The sequence below is a fragment of the Musca autumnalis genome, unplaced genomic scaffold (genome assembly GCF_047663935.1).
Source record: "Musca autumnalis isolate F117 unplaced genomic scaffold, ASM4766393v1 scaffold_3, whole genome shotgun sequence".
In the NCBI taxonomy this organism is placed as follows: domain Eukaryota; kingdom Metazoa; phylum Arthropoda; class Insecta; order Diptera; family Muscidae; genus Musca; species Musca autumnalis.
Window position 1 is genome coordinate 220,924,612 of NW_027411866.1, and position 13,905 is coordinate 220,938,516.

The 13,905-nt window shown below is 36.2% G+C and overlaps 1 pseudogene; it reads left to right on the top strand.

Moving 5' to 3' along the window:
• Window positions 1–7,003: 7,003 nt before the first annotated feature.
• LOC141398443 (uncharacterized) overlaps window positions 7,004–13,905 on the top strand; it is a 70,672-nt pseudogene continuing 63,770 nt past the window's right edge.

The window sequence follows — 13,905 nt, forward strand, 5'->3', positions numbered from 1 at the left end:
TTTTTGCTTTGCGGAAACGTATTCGAATTATTTGGTGTCGAAGTGTTAAAATTACCCTGCAGCAGCATTATAATTATCTTAAATTGCTAAAATCAAAGAAATAAATTTAAAAATAACAACTGGATAATACTGCAACACAACCACCACCAGCATCATCAGCATGGTTTATGTCTTCAAAAGATCCACACCATAGCTTGTCATCCAAGTCAAACGAGTATCATAAAAACGAGTATCATAAAAACGAGTATCATAAAAACTAACGACAATGGATAGATGGAAAAAATTTGCCATTAACAGTTCGAAAGACATACAGCTACTATATGAACCATTGGTCCTGAATGGTGTTGATTTGAAAGGATAGTCGAGCATATATCACTGACTCAAACATTGGCACCGACAAAAATTGTATGTTGCCAAAAAAATTATGACCACCAAGCATTTGATAGCTGCTGTCTGCGGTAGTAGTTTAACGACTTCTGTAGACTAGTAGTCCGGGTTGGACATGACATGGTTGACTTTGTCCGGCAAATGTTCGATGCCAAAATGTTCGATGCCAAAGATGCCATTCAATCATGGGTGCAAGTGATCTGGCATGTCATCTTTTTAGCATCTTCATCGATGAATTTTATATGAGCGTGGACCCCAAAAGATGCTATTCATTTTTGGATCCAAAGCATGTCATTTACACCATTGCTTTGACATGTCATTTTCACCAATGCTTTGGCATGTCATTTCCACCAATGCTTTGGCATGCCATTTTCACCAACCCTTTGCAATGACATTAATATTACGACAAGATTTTTAACAACGTTGGTTGTGATTTCGAGTCTCCGAAAACATCAAGCCTATTGTAAATAATTAATCTTATATGTTTAGAAAAATGTGTATAAGTAAAAACACAAAATTCATCTCTATTGGATCGATGGAATGGGTTCAAATGCTGATGAAAAGATCGGATATTTCACGACTTCCTTTGCATGGGTTCAAATGCTGATGAAAAGATCGGATCTATCACGACTTCCATTCCATTGTTTCAAATGCTAATGAAAAGATCGGATCTTTCACGACTTCGTTTGAAGCAATGCAAAAGATGCCATGAAATCACGTCATCGCATGGAACCCCTTCCTTCAAATTTTGCTGGGGAAGGATAGCTCTATTCTAAATTCGTTTAAAAAGTCTGTGATTATAACTATGACATTTTATTGAAAAAGATCGGAATATTTTTACGTGTATTTTTATATTTTCCACTGCTAGTGCCCCGAGTCATGCGAATTTAAATAAATGCCACTTGTTTTTGGCTCCAAAATCAATTCTTCTGTCTTTGCCACCAGACAAGATACTCCTCCCAGTTTTTATTGCCTAACCGAAAAGCCGCACAAAGATAAATTAGTACATTGGTCTATGGTCAAATGTAAATTGCTGTGATGAAGTGTTACCGCATATTATGTTAGGTGATGTCAACTTTTCGCTAACGACTACTCAATGATGCTGCGGCCGGCCAGTCAACCTGCCAATTGGGGAGGAGGAACACCAACCAAAACATTGATCGGCGACAAACCTAAAATCATTTTAGAACATCACACCTTTTTATTGCGTTTAATGGCACTAAATACACCATTTAACATTGGTGTTGTTCCTCAACCTCACAGCCATTATTAAAAGGAAAATGATACAGAACAAAATGCAATGGAATGCCAAAAAAGGAGCAATTTATGCAAAATCGTCAAATATGTTATTTCGTTTTTTTAATTGCACTTTTGGAGGTAATTCTGACAACATTAACACCAAGTTCTTGGCGTAGGGAAAAAATATTTTAAAAATGCTGTTAGACCTCCTTTTTATGGGCGTGCGGTATAATTGTATTGAATTAATTGATGACGGAATTTTAACGCAACTGCAAAGACAGAGAAGGAGGAATAAAAAATTAAATATGCTGTTAGGGAGGGGTACAATGCTTGTTATTCCTGTCAAGTACACATAATGTTTGAAACTCCGGGGAGAGAACATCGTATGTCTCAGCGGTGGTCACACTTATGAAAAATGATATTTATATTTTCAAGAGTTTTTTCAATTTGGAAGGAGGATTGGCAACTTCAACTAGTCGTCCCAAGGATCAATGCACACTGGTCCCAACCTGCGACAAAAATCGAAAAATTGATATCAGCAAATCTCTGCGACCATTCAGCAAATTTTCTCTTAACATATTATATTTTAATATTCCAGCACTGTTTTTGTAATTTATAACGGTATTTAGCAAAACAAAACAGAAGAATTTGCAATTTACGTATGATCTCTTAAATACTTTAAAAACATCAGTAAGGTTGTGACTTCTTACAAGGCAAGTAACTCAAAATAGAAAGGATAAAATTATTTTTTCGAAATGGAAGTTCTAGTACAAGGGTTTCTAATTACTTTTACATAAAAATGTGTACACATTATTCGCATAAAATGTGCTGGAAATCACATTTTTTATAGTAATTTTTTGTCCTAAAAATTGAAGTAGAGTTTTACTAACTTCGCCATCCTTCGCCACTCTCCAAATTTTTTGAAGAATGTTCGAAATAGTGTCACGTTTACAAAAAATTTATTTCCAGCTGCATATATTTGCATTTCCGTGTGTGACATTAAAAATACTGACGATACCTCTGGTCGTTTCAGTGAATATGCCGTATTACTATATTCTCAGTTTTTTCTTTGTTTTGTGTTTTAATTGTTTGTTTTGGTTTTTTTCTTTAAAGAATTAGATATTTTTGTTTTGGGATCTACTTATGAGCGTATTTTTTATATTTGTATATTTATACCCTATACCACAATGTGGAAAAGGGTATTATAAGTTTGTTTTGGTAAAAATTCATGTAACACCGCGAAATATTCGTCGGAGACCCCCAATGTGGTATACCAATCTTCATATCTCGACGAGATAAAGCGAATTTGAGATGTGTGTCCGTCCGTCCGTCAGTCCGTCCGTCCGTCCGTCTGTCCATTATAAATTGTAAACACGCTCCAGGCCGCAATTATGGACCGATCGTCACGAAATTTTGTATGGAGGTCGGGTTCAGATCAGAATAGATCCCTATTCTTATTGGTGATGATCATGAAATATTTAGCGGGTGAAATGGACCAAAAACATAATATTTATCCAATTTTCTAGCGGCTCTGTAGGTCTCAATAATAGTCCGATCAACGCTTAATTTTAAATAAGGTAAGAGTATATCACAAAGGAGAAGCTTGCAATTTGAGATGGCGACCGGATACTATTTAGAGGGTTAAATGGACCAAAACTTTTGTGTGAAAATTGTGAAAATTTTTAATATACAGCTTATATCTTAATTCCTGGAAGTGACATTCCGGACAAGTGAGATATACTTGAAAGTGGAACGCTTGACCTTTCAATTGATGCCAATTATGTTGGTGTGCATGATCAGATAACAGAGTTACAGCCTAATATATTCCGTTATTTGTTTGTAGTGTAATAATAAACTCGCTAGAAGTCGCAATTATACATCAATAGTCACGAAATTTTGCACCGGGTAAGAGAATAGGTTGAAAAAGGTGCCTACAATTTTGAATGATGATCTTATATTCTTTAGCGGGTGAAATGGACCATTACTTTTGTATAAAAAATATAAAAATTTTATTTTTGGTCGATATTTTAATTCCTTTAGGACATATATATTTCGCAAAGTAGCCTACATATGAAAAAAAAAAAACTACTGACCTTTCCTCTGATGTAAATTGCAATAAAGTGTTTGCTAGATAACGGGCCTACTGCCTTATATATAATGGGTTCTGTGTAGAGAATCACATTTTTATCCCATGCTACATATTGTCTCTCCAAAAGTTTATGTAACACCACGAAATTTTCGTCCTAGACCCCTTATTTGGCATGCCAAAATTCATATCTCGACGAGATAAAGCGATTTAGCGATGTGTGTCCGTCCATTAAAAATTGTAAACAAGCTTAAAGCCGCAATTATGGACCGATTGTATCGAATTTTTTAAGGAGGTTGGTTTCGGGCCAGAATAGAAATGATTAGTTTTTGGTGATGATCGTGAAATGTTCAGGGGATGAAATGGACCAAAAACAAAATTTTAACCAATTTTGTAGCGGCTCTGTAGGTCGAAATAATAATATAAATAAATAAAAATTATGATGAAGGAGAAGCGTACAAATCAACGTGAAGATCAGATAATACATACTTAGCGGGTTAAATGGACTGAAACTTTTGTGTGAAATTGGTAAAAATTTCAATAACGTAGCGGTTAAACAACAGAAGTAGTAGTACTACGTAAGTGGGTTTCATTACATTTTAGTTTGTGTGAATTAAATTTTCATTTCCTGCTACAAAAATGTCTTTGTATTATTAAGTATTAAGTAATATACATTACATCTCTGATATTTGATCATTAAATTTTCACAATCATTGAAAAGAAGTTCCGTGGAGAGCGATTGTCCAGGGATAGTGGTATAGGGTATCCCATGGTCGGCTCCGTCCGACTATAGACTTTTCTTACTTGTTTTGATATATGTATGTATGATGCTACATATAATATGAAAAACAAGTAAAAATGTAATTTAATTTACCATGAAATATTCTGACCTCAAATGGAATAATTTGTTTCCTTTCCTGTCCACGATACCGTTTTTTGACCAGTAAGAACTCCAAATTGAAAATTACAACCAATTCGGACCGAAAATATAGATAAAAACCTCATAATAACAATTTTTGGCGCAGAAGGTTTTTGATCATTGAGAACTTCAAATGGCAAATTACAATAAAATTCGGGACCGAAAATGTTGATAAAATCTTCAAAATACTTTGAAATCGGGAGGTATCGTAATATGAGAGCTATACCGAAACCTGGACCTAAGACCACAATTTTTGGCGCATAATGTTTCTGACCATTGGGAACCTTAAATACCACAGTACAGCCATTTGGGCCGAAAATGTAGAAAAAAGCTTCAAAATACCTGAAATCAGGTGGTACCGCTACATGGGGGCTATAGGAAAAACTGGACCCATATTGATAATTTTTTGGCTAAAGTATTTTTGACTTATTTTTAGCGTATGAAAAAGTCAGATTGAGCCGTACAAGTGGGACCACTGTGCAATTGTGTGGAATAGTATTCCATTGTAACTTTTCAACAGCACTGACAACAACACAGTAACAAACTTACGACAAATAATTCTCATTTCCTTCATACTCCAGGGGCTGGATTCTTGTTCTATGAAAATTTGAAATGAAAAATATTTCCTTTATAATTTGTTTCATTTGACAGTTTTCTCCTTTATAAAAGTTTTCATTTCATATTTTCATAGAAACAGAATTAAGCCCCAGGTCACTAAAGAACTTCAGAAATGGCTGCAGGGTTGGGACTAAAGACTGCTCTAAATCTGCCAATATACACCTCTTTGTCATAGCTATGGAAAGAGTTTGTAAGAGCTACCCATTAAGTTGTATTGGCTAATACATAAACTGGGCTTTCGATTCAGCTATTCCACTGGGTCTTCAATTTCACAGGTCAGCAATTTCACAGGACATTCGTGTCAGCTGTTCTGTAGTTAGAAAGTTCGTAGCACGTGGTAGAGACTAGAACGCCAAATACATCGCGTCCGAACTAGAGCAAACCATCGATATGGCCAACATTAGATATTTTCGATATAATGTTTTAAAATATCGATTGCTATCGATATTATCGTTAAATTGTCATCACCATTCATTTGGAATTGAAAATGGCGGAAATGTCACAGAAATGTGAGGGAGAATAAGCAATTGCTTTTATTTTATAAAAAATAAAAAAAATACATTTTACTTTACCGAAAAATGTGTACGTGTGACTACGACACACACATAACCGAAAAGTGGCGAAATTTCTATTTATTTCAATGAATTTCAGGTTAGGGGTTTTTACGAGTATTCCGATAATATCGATAGCTAAAACTATCTATCGATATTGAATTTTTAAATAGCAATCGATATTATCGATAGTGCCATCGATTTTTTGCTCTAGTCCGAACGCCGAATCCATTGTGTCCCGGAATGTCGACAGCCGAACACATCGTGTTCCCAAACATATAGAGCCGAACGCCGAATACATCGTGCCCGATCATCCACAGCCGTACACCGAATCCATCGTGTTCCCGATAAACTTCAACCGAACAAATGGTGTTCCCGAACTTCTACAGCCGAACACCGAATAAGTCGTGTTCCCGATCCTCTACACATGAACGCCGAGTACATCGTGCTCCCGATTAGTTATACCCGAACATAGAATATATCCCCAACGAATCGTTTGGAGCAGAACTCGCCGACTGAATAAAACTCCCCAGCTGCAAACTCCCATCCAGTCTGTCTATAATATATTCACTGAATATATTTTGATCGCATTTAAACTGAAGTTGATTGTAAACTAGTATTTAACAAATAAACACCCCGATTTAGCCACCAGGAGAGGGGCGAATATTTGTCTTCTAATAACGTATAGTTTGGTGTGTGGGAAGCAATTGGTAGACTGCGTGCCTGGAAAGCGGCAGAAGATCTGTACCTAAAAATTTCTTTGGGAGTTGGAAAACCAATTGTGAGCCGAGGAGGAAGCTCGGGTCACAAAAAAATCCTTGACCGTATTAAAACCGGACCCCACGCGAGAGACGTGCGATTCCGAAACCATAAATATGGTGCAACGTTGGAACCTAAAATGCGCTGGCGAAGGGAATTTGTTGGAGTTCTTAAAAAGACTTGAGGAATTGGTATGAAAGCTATGGAATACCTTACCACCACTTAATCAGCACCCTACTCATCATCCTCAAGGGCAATGCCTTGAAGTGGTACAGAGTAAAGAAGAAGGATATCGTGGTCGGAATTCGGTTACCATCGACAAGGACGTTCCGTGTTCATCTTTACAGTTTATGTCTTGAACAGAGTCTTAATCTGTCCGATGTCTTCAAAAAGTTTCGACGGCTTGCTTTGGTTAAATCCTCGATTAATATGTGCTGAGATATCATGTCGCGCTGCTGTATTCCTGTGCTGCTTACCAAACCCATGCTGATGATCGACAAATGGAGTAATGCCTCAAGAATGTTTGCTTCGGGCAACGAAAGTGAAATTGGTCTAAACGATTTACCTTTCGTGTCTTCATTGCCTGGCTTCAGTAGTGGCACCACTCTGCTCATTTTTCAAAATAAGGGAACGATGTGGACGGCTAGCGAAAGGTAGAGAAATTTGGTGAGAAACACAACTCCCGGCTCATTCCGCTGTTTCATCAATACCATGGATATTTCGTCAGGGCTCAAAGTTCCCAATAGCATCGACAGGAAGTGATCGACGCCTTTCACTACCAGGGTGCTTCACAAATTCTCGATTAAAATAACTTTCCCACATCTTCGGATTACACGGTGCGCCTTAACTAATTTTAAATGGAAGGTGCTTACACCTGGGAAGTTTTTGCCGATTCTGAAACTACAATGCTCATAGATGAGAAATATTAAGAAACAAAAAAATTCCCTGAGGGATTTTCAAATGAATCGCGATTTAAGTTCACATCTTAGGGGTTCTTTAGAATTTCACGATTTTGCTTGGAAACCGCAAATCCAATGTAAATGGGCCTAAAGAAAATGTTGTAGCTATGAAAATCAAGAAGGAGCTTCATGTTATAGAGAGGAAGGTCCAATGATGCAGAAGACAACCCCTAGACTAAAAAGCACGCTAAGAACATAAGCAACTATAGTGAGAATAAAGTCCTCGGAGTACATCCCACATCTATCGCAACATAGGATCGCAGCTTAGTTTTGGCCACAAATAAACCCACATGAAGCTGCACAAAACAAATCCCGCGATTATAAATCCCCTGAACTGCGCCACTGCATTCACTTATTTCCAGTTACTAAGCAACAACAACAAACATAACATAACATTGATACCTTCAAACAAATTCTGCCACATGTGTATTGTCAAAACACTATCGGCTTCTACATGTATGCAAAGTAGGAAAATAAACACAGATACCTCAGATCTCTTTATGAAGATCAGGATGACGACAACGTCAACGATGATGATGATGGCTGATGAAAAATGTAAGTGATAATTACAAATCTTGTCGCAAGATTCTTAAGATACGAATGATACGTCGTTGAAATAAACTTGACCAGTTGTTAAAGCTCAACGATAAAGGGCTGAGCTACTTAAAAATGGACCTTGTATTCAATGGCGAAAGGTAAATTTGTTTGCGAAGCAACAAGATATCTCTGAATGAGATGGTGTGAATAGACGGTGTGGTTTATCAGTGCTGCTCCTGCTGCTGCAGCTTGTGAAAAATGAGTTGTTGTAGCAATTATCATTAAAATAATACCAGAGACATTTCATCTTAACGCTGTTACATGGATGGATGGGTGCTAAGCTAAGGATGACAACCATATACATACATATAAGATGTGATGGTTGGATGACATTTAAAGATTTTCGTATGTTTCCTAGATGCAGTTTTCAAGATTTCATTCAACTCAAATTCTTGATTCAAACGAAATCGACAGTTATCAATGACTGTCTGCTACGCTGTTTTTCCCTGCATTTCTGAATCTGTTTCCTGTTTTGTTTATGGTGCTGCTCCTCTTCTATTTTAAGTGGAATTTTATTTCCAAAATTGTAACACATTCCTTAACGGCTGTTGTTGTTCCTTTTGCTAAACCGAAACATTGCTGAATGATTTTCAAGAACACCCATAAAATGTTTGATAAATTTGCTGTCATTCTGTTGACATTGCCATGGCGGTGTCCTCTTATCGCTTCAAATTAATCTGTGTCAAAGTCACGTTTGAGTTTCACTTGTTCTTCTCTGGGTTTTTCTTTGCAGAATCTCGTCTGTTGCCAGCCAGATGCCAGGTCGCAATCAGTTTGTGAAGAACATGTATTTTTGGTTGAATTTACGATATCGCAGACGTGTTTTCATTGCGATAAACAGATCTTGTGGCGAAATCTTAGATGGTGCTACTGTGTCATCACATATTTTGTGGATGGGATTGTCTGGTAGGAAATTAGTTAGCAATTCATTACAACAGTTTCAGGAGCAGGAAAATGGGTAGTCTTTCGTCGAAATAGGGAAAGTGGAACATAGGTTTACTATTTATGAGAATTCAAGGTAAAGAAGAACTTGCTTATAACGGATATATTGGACAATGGTTAACTACTACTTCATAAAAAATAATCTAAAAAGATACTGTTTTGTGTGAAAATTTAAATTTTGAAATATTCGACAGCAGATGTGTATGCCCCGAAATAATAATACCGGCTATTATTGGTTTCGAGGTACACCAAACACAAAGCCCAGATATAATTGTGAATGTTATGTACGCCCAAACAGCGACCAAGTCCCTGCCGCTGTGAGAAGTCTATGACACAATTGACATCAATCCCACCACAAATCAAATTTTCATGGATGTAAGAAATTTTACTAATAAAAGAACCAAGGAACCTGAGAATAATCCTGTAGATGTGGACTTCCATAAGTGCATCAACCTTACTGTCCCTGACTGTTACAGATAAGGACGAATCCCTCACTCAATTTCTTGTGTGAGAAAGAAACGCACGGCGGGTACTAAATCTCCGATCTAGGCGACATAAATGACAGTGTAACGAGATAAAGAAGGGTGCCCTCAACCTCATCAAGGAGAAAGTGCTCCCTCTTTCCCGAAAAGTTACCATTGACGGAAGAGGATGAAGCTATGAACATGACAATGATCTTTGCTACCTCTGGTCCCCTATCCATTGGAAAGGATGCAGAATCGTTGGTGTCAGACAAATCCGACAAGCCATTACTGCATAATCAATCAAACAAACGAATGCAGTAAAATTTGACGGAGAATATTTTTGTCTTTGACGTCATGCCTCTAAAATTATGTTTTCTGGTATAATTTTGAATATACTCAGATGAACTACGACTTTAACCCTAAAACGTGTTTTTAATGTTTACAGATTCCTAGCGTTTAAACAAGTTTTACAGACTTGGTGTATTCTGGAATCTATAGTAAAAGTGTATGACGAACAATTTTGTAGATTATTTTGATCTCATATGACCACATTTTAAAGGAGTTTTTGAACGATTTTCGAAAAATGACCAAACAGACACTTTTGATGAACCGCATCAGGGTTAATATTTTTAGTAAAAATATTTCACAAATCTTCCTGAGTTAAGTTGCTTAAGATACAATATACCTAAAATGCAAAAATTCCTAAAGTCGACAATTTTCCTCCATTTTGAAAAAGTATGTAATTTTTGCAAATTTCTGGAGAAAGAAATGAATATTTCTAGGAAACTATAACATATATTATGTTCATAATTTTTTATTAAACATTATTATTATTATTATGAAAACGTTAAAAATAGTTTTAAAAAAAATTCCGTATTGCTTACACGAACTAAAGTTTTTTAGTGGACTAGAACTTTTAGGGAACGGCATGGAAAAAAGTTTCGTTTTCTTTCAGTACATATATACGTTTGTACCTGTCCCATTTCGTCCGTTTAAATTTTTTTTAAATTCAAATTTTAAGTTTCCTTGTAGCAACTGACATTTCTAACTAGCGCCTGGGACACTCCTTTCTCAGTCAGCATCGTTTTTATACACTCAGCCTTTAGGCTAAGAGCGTATGTACAATTTGATACAACAAAAATGAAATAATGGTTTTAGAACCCTACACGAAGGAAAAAAAACACCTCTTTAACATATGTCCCAAACATATTTTGCAGCAAACATATATTTGTTTGCAATCAGTCCCAAACATAACATATGCTTGGGTCCTGCAAACAAATATATGTTTGGGTGTAAACAAATTATATGTTTGGGTGCAAACAAATTATATGTTTGGGTGCAAACAAATATTTGTTTGGGTGCAAACAAATACAAAATGCTCCAGTGGGCGCTTTCTGGCAGCAAGGGAGCATTGAAATGTATGCTCACTTGCTCTCAGTAAGCGTTCTGGATATCACTAACTTATACACACATTTATAAATGGTGGTGGTTTATTGAAAGTCATAAAAAGCAAAAGCAACAACAGACACATAGGTACATAAAAAATTCCAAAGAAATACATAACAGACTTTTATAAAAGAAAAACTGAATGAAATAATTTATAAAAAGTCGCCTTGTTGTTACTCTCTTTGACAAAAATGTTCTCTCCACCCATAAAAAATATGTTCTAACATAAAAAATATGTTGGTACCCAAACAAATAAAATTAAGATATGTCACAAAATGTTGCAAACATATATTTGTTCGGACACAAGCAAATTATGTTTGGATCCAAACATATATTTGTTTGCAATCAGTCCTAAACAAATATTTGTTTAGTATGTTTGGATTAATTGATTCGAACAAATTTTGCACTTCTTAATATTTTCCCAAACTCATTTTAAGATCGAAGAAGTACGGGTACCTCCGTACAAAACTTCAACATTTTTCTCTAAAATTGTGTGAACTATAAATCTTGTATTATTGCTTCCAGATATAGATCAGGTTCGAATATGGATGATATCTGTCCGTCCTTTGGGTACCTCACGCACAAAATTTGGAAGAGTGCATTCTGAGGACTGGTCGCTGATCTTTTTTAATTTTTTTTTTAGAACAACGCTACATTTTTTCTTGAGTATGTTCATGCTTCCTGAGATAATGGCCCAAAAGCACCAAAAACCCTGCCGACACATATTAAACAGTTTAACGTAACACACAAATTTTGCATTCTGAGGACTCGTCGCTGTTTTATATACTATATTAAGTTTGTCACTACGTTTGTAACTACTCGAAATAATCATTGTAGACCCCACAAACTAAATATATTCTTGATGAGCGTGCAATTCTACATCGATATAGCCATGTCCGTCCGTCTGTGGAAATCACTCATGCGTCCGAACGAATTGACGTAGGTGGATGAAATTTTGGGAAAATCTATTATATGTACGTAGGACTTTTGGTATTGAAAGCGGGCTATGTAGGTCCACCCTTTTGTATAGCCCCCATACAAAATGACGCGTGACGCGTCTTAGTTTTAAGGAATCTTTAAGGTATTTGTCCCATTTTACCACCGAATTGGTTGTAATTTGGTATTTTGTCTCCAGAGGCCAAAAAACATTCCTACCAAAGTTGGTTTATATAGGTCCACGTTTTGGTATTACCCCCATATAAAGTACGCGTCATTTTAATATATTTTGAATGTATTAGTCTCATTTGACAACAGAATCGGTTTTAACTTTGTATTTTGCATTTCCTGAGGCTAAGAAACATTTCTACCATAAAATGTTTATATAGGCCCACGTTTTGATATAGCCCCCATAGGACGATATCTGCCGATGTTCGGTATTTTGAAGGTTTTGGCCTTATTATCACACCGAGATGGCTGAAATTTGGCATTTAGTTTTCGTTTGGGGTATAAAACTTTGCCCCAGAAATTCGTAGGTATAGGTCCACGCCATTATATAGCACCCATAGAACAGTACCTTCCGATTTTCGGTATTTTGAAGGTTGTGGCCACATTAATCCACCGAACTGACTGAAATTTGTGGTGGAGGGTATAAAAAGTTCGGCCCGACCGAACTTAATGCTTTTCCTACTTGTTTTTTTTTTTAATTTTTTTCAGAAAAACGTTAAATTTTTTCCTGACTAGGTCCATGCATCCTGAGATAATGGCCCAAAAGCTCCAAAAACCCTGCCGGCACGTATTAACCCAGCAAAATTTGAAGGAAGGAGTTCCATTCGATGACGTTTTTCCATGGCATCTTTTGGATTGGTTCAAACGAATTCGTGAAAGATCCGATCTTTTCATTAGCATTTGAATTAATGCAAAGGAAGTCGGGAAAGATCTGATCTTTTCATCCGCATTTGAACCCATGCAAAGAAAGTCGTGAAAAATCCGATCTTTTCATCAGCATTTGAACCCATTCAATCGATCCAACAGAGACGAATTTTGTGTTTTTATTTATACACATTTTTCTAAGTATATAAGATTAATTATTTACAATAGGCTTGATGTTGTCGGAGACTCGAAATCATAACCAACGTTGTTAAAATCTCGTCGTAATAATAATCTCATTGCAAAGGGTTGGTGAAAATGAGATGCCAAAGCATTGGTGTAAATAACATGCTTTGGATCCAAAATTGAATAGCATCTTTTGGGGTCCACGCTCATATAAAATTCATCGATTAAGATGCTAAAAAGATGACATGCTATATCACTTGCACTCATGATTGAATGACATCTTTGGCTTCGAACATTTTGCTGGGAAATAGTTTACCGTAATTGTATATTTCACGTCCTCCATGAATCAGAAATTTGCTTACTAAATATTTTTGGTATATATAAAAAATCTAGAACGATATGCCAAAAAACGTATGACTTTCGTAATAATTAACTTGTTCTACAACTGTTGCAGTTTTCACCTCAACTAATCTGATTTAAACAATTTTTCTTCGAAAATCGAACGACGCACAGTGAAAATTGGTACTAACTGGACAACGACGCAACTTCGAAAACAACGCAAAGTGAAACGAAGCAAAGCGAGGTATATTTAAAAAAAATCTCTACAACCTTTATATTCCAACAGATATTCCTCTAATTTTCTGCAAATACATTGTGTATACTATTATCAATAACACTGCTCAACACGACTTTTGTTTCAACCGAAGTTGCGGTTGTTTCTAGATGAAATCGGCGAGATATTTTCAAATCCGGTCCCGGTTTTTGTCCATCAGCTCTTGTTTTTGAGATATAGCTCAAAATCGGTTTTTACGAGTTTAACCCAGACTTTCGTTATTTTCGGACACAAACAAATATTTTTTTGTGGGTTTTTCGACATTAATCTATTAAGGAGATGTTGTACGCTCGATACAAATCATTTTTGAAATAGTTATGGTGAGTATATATC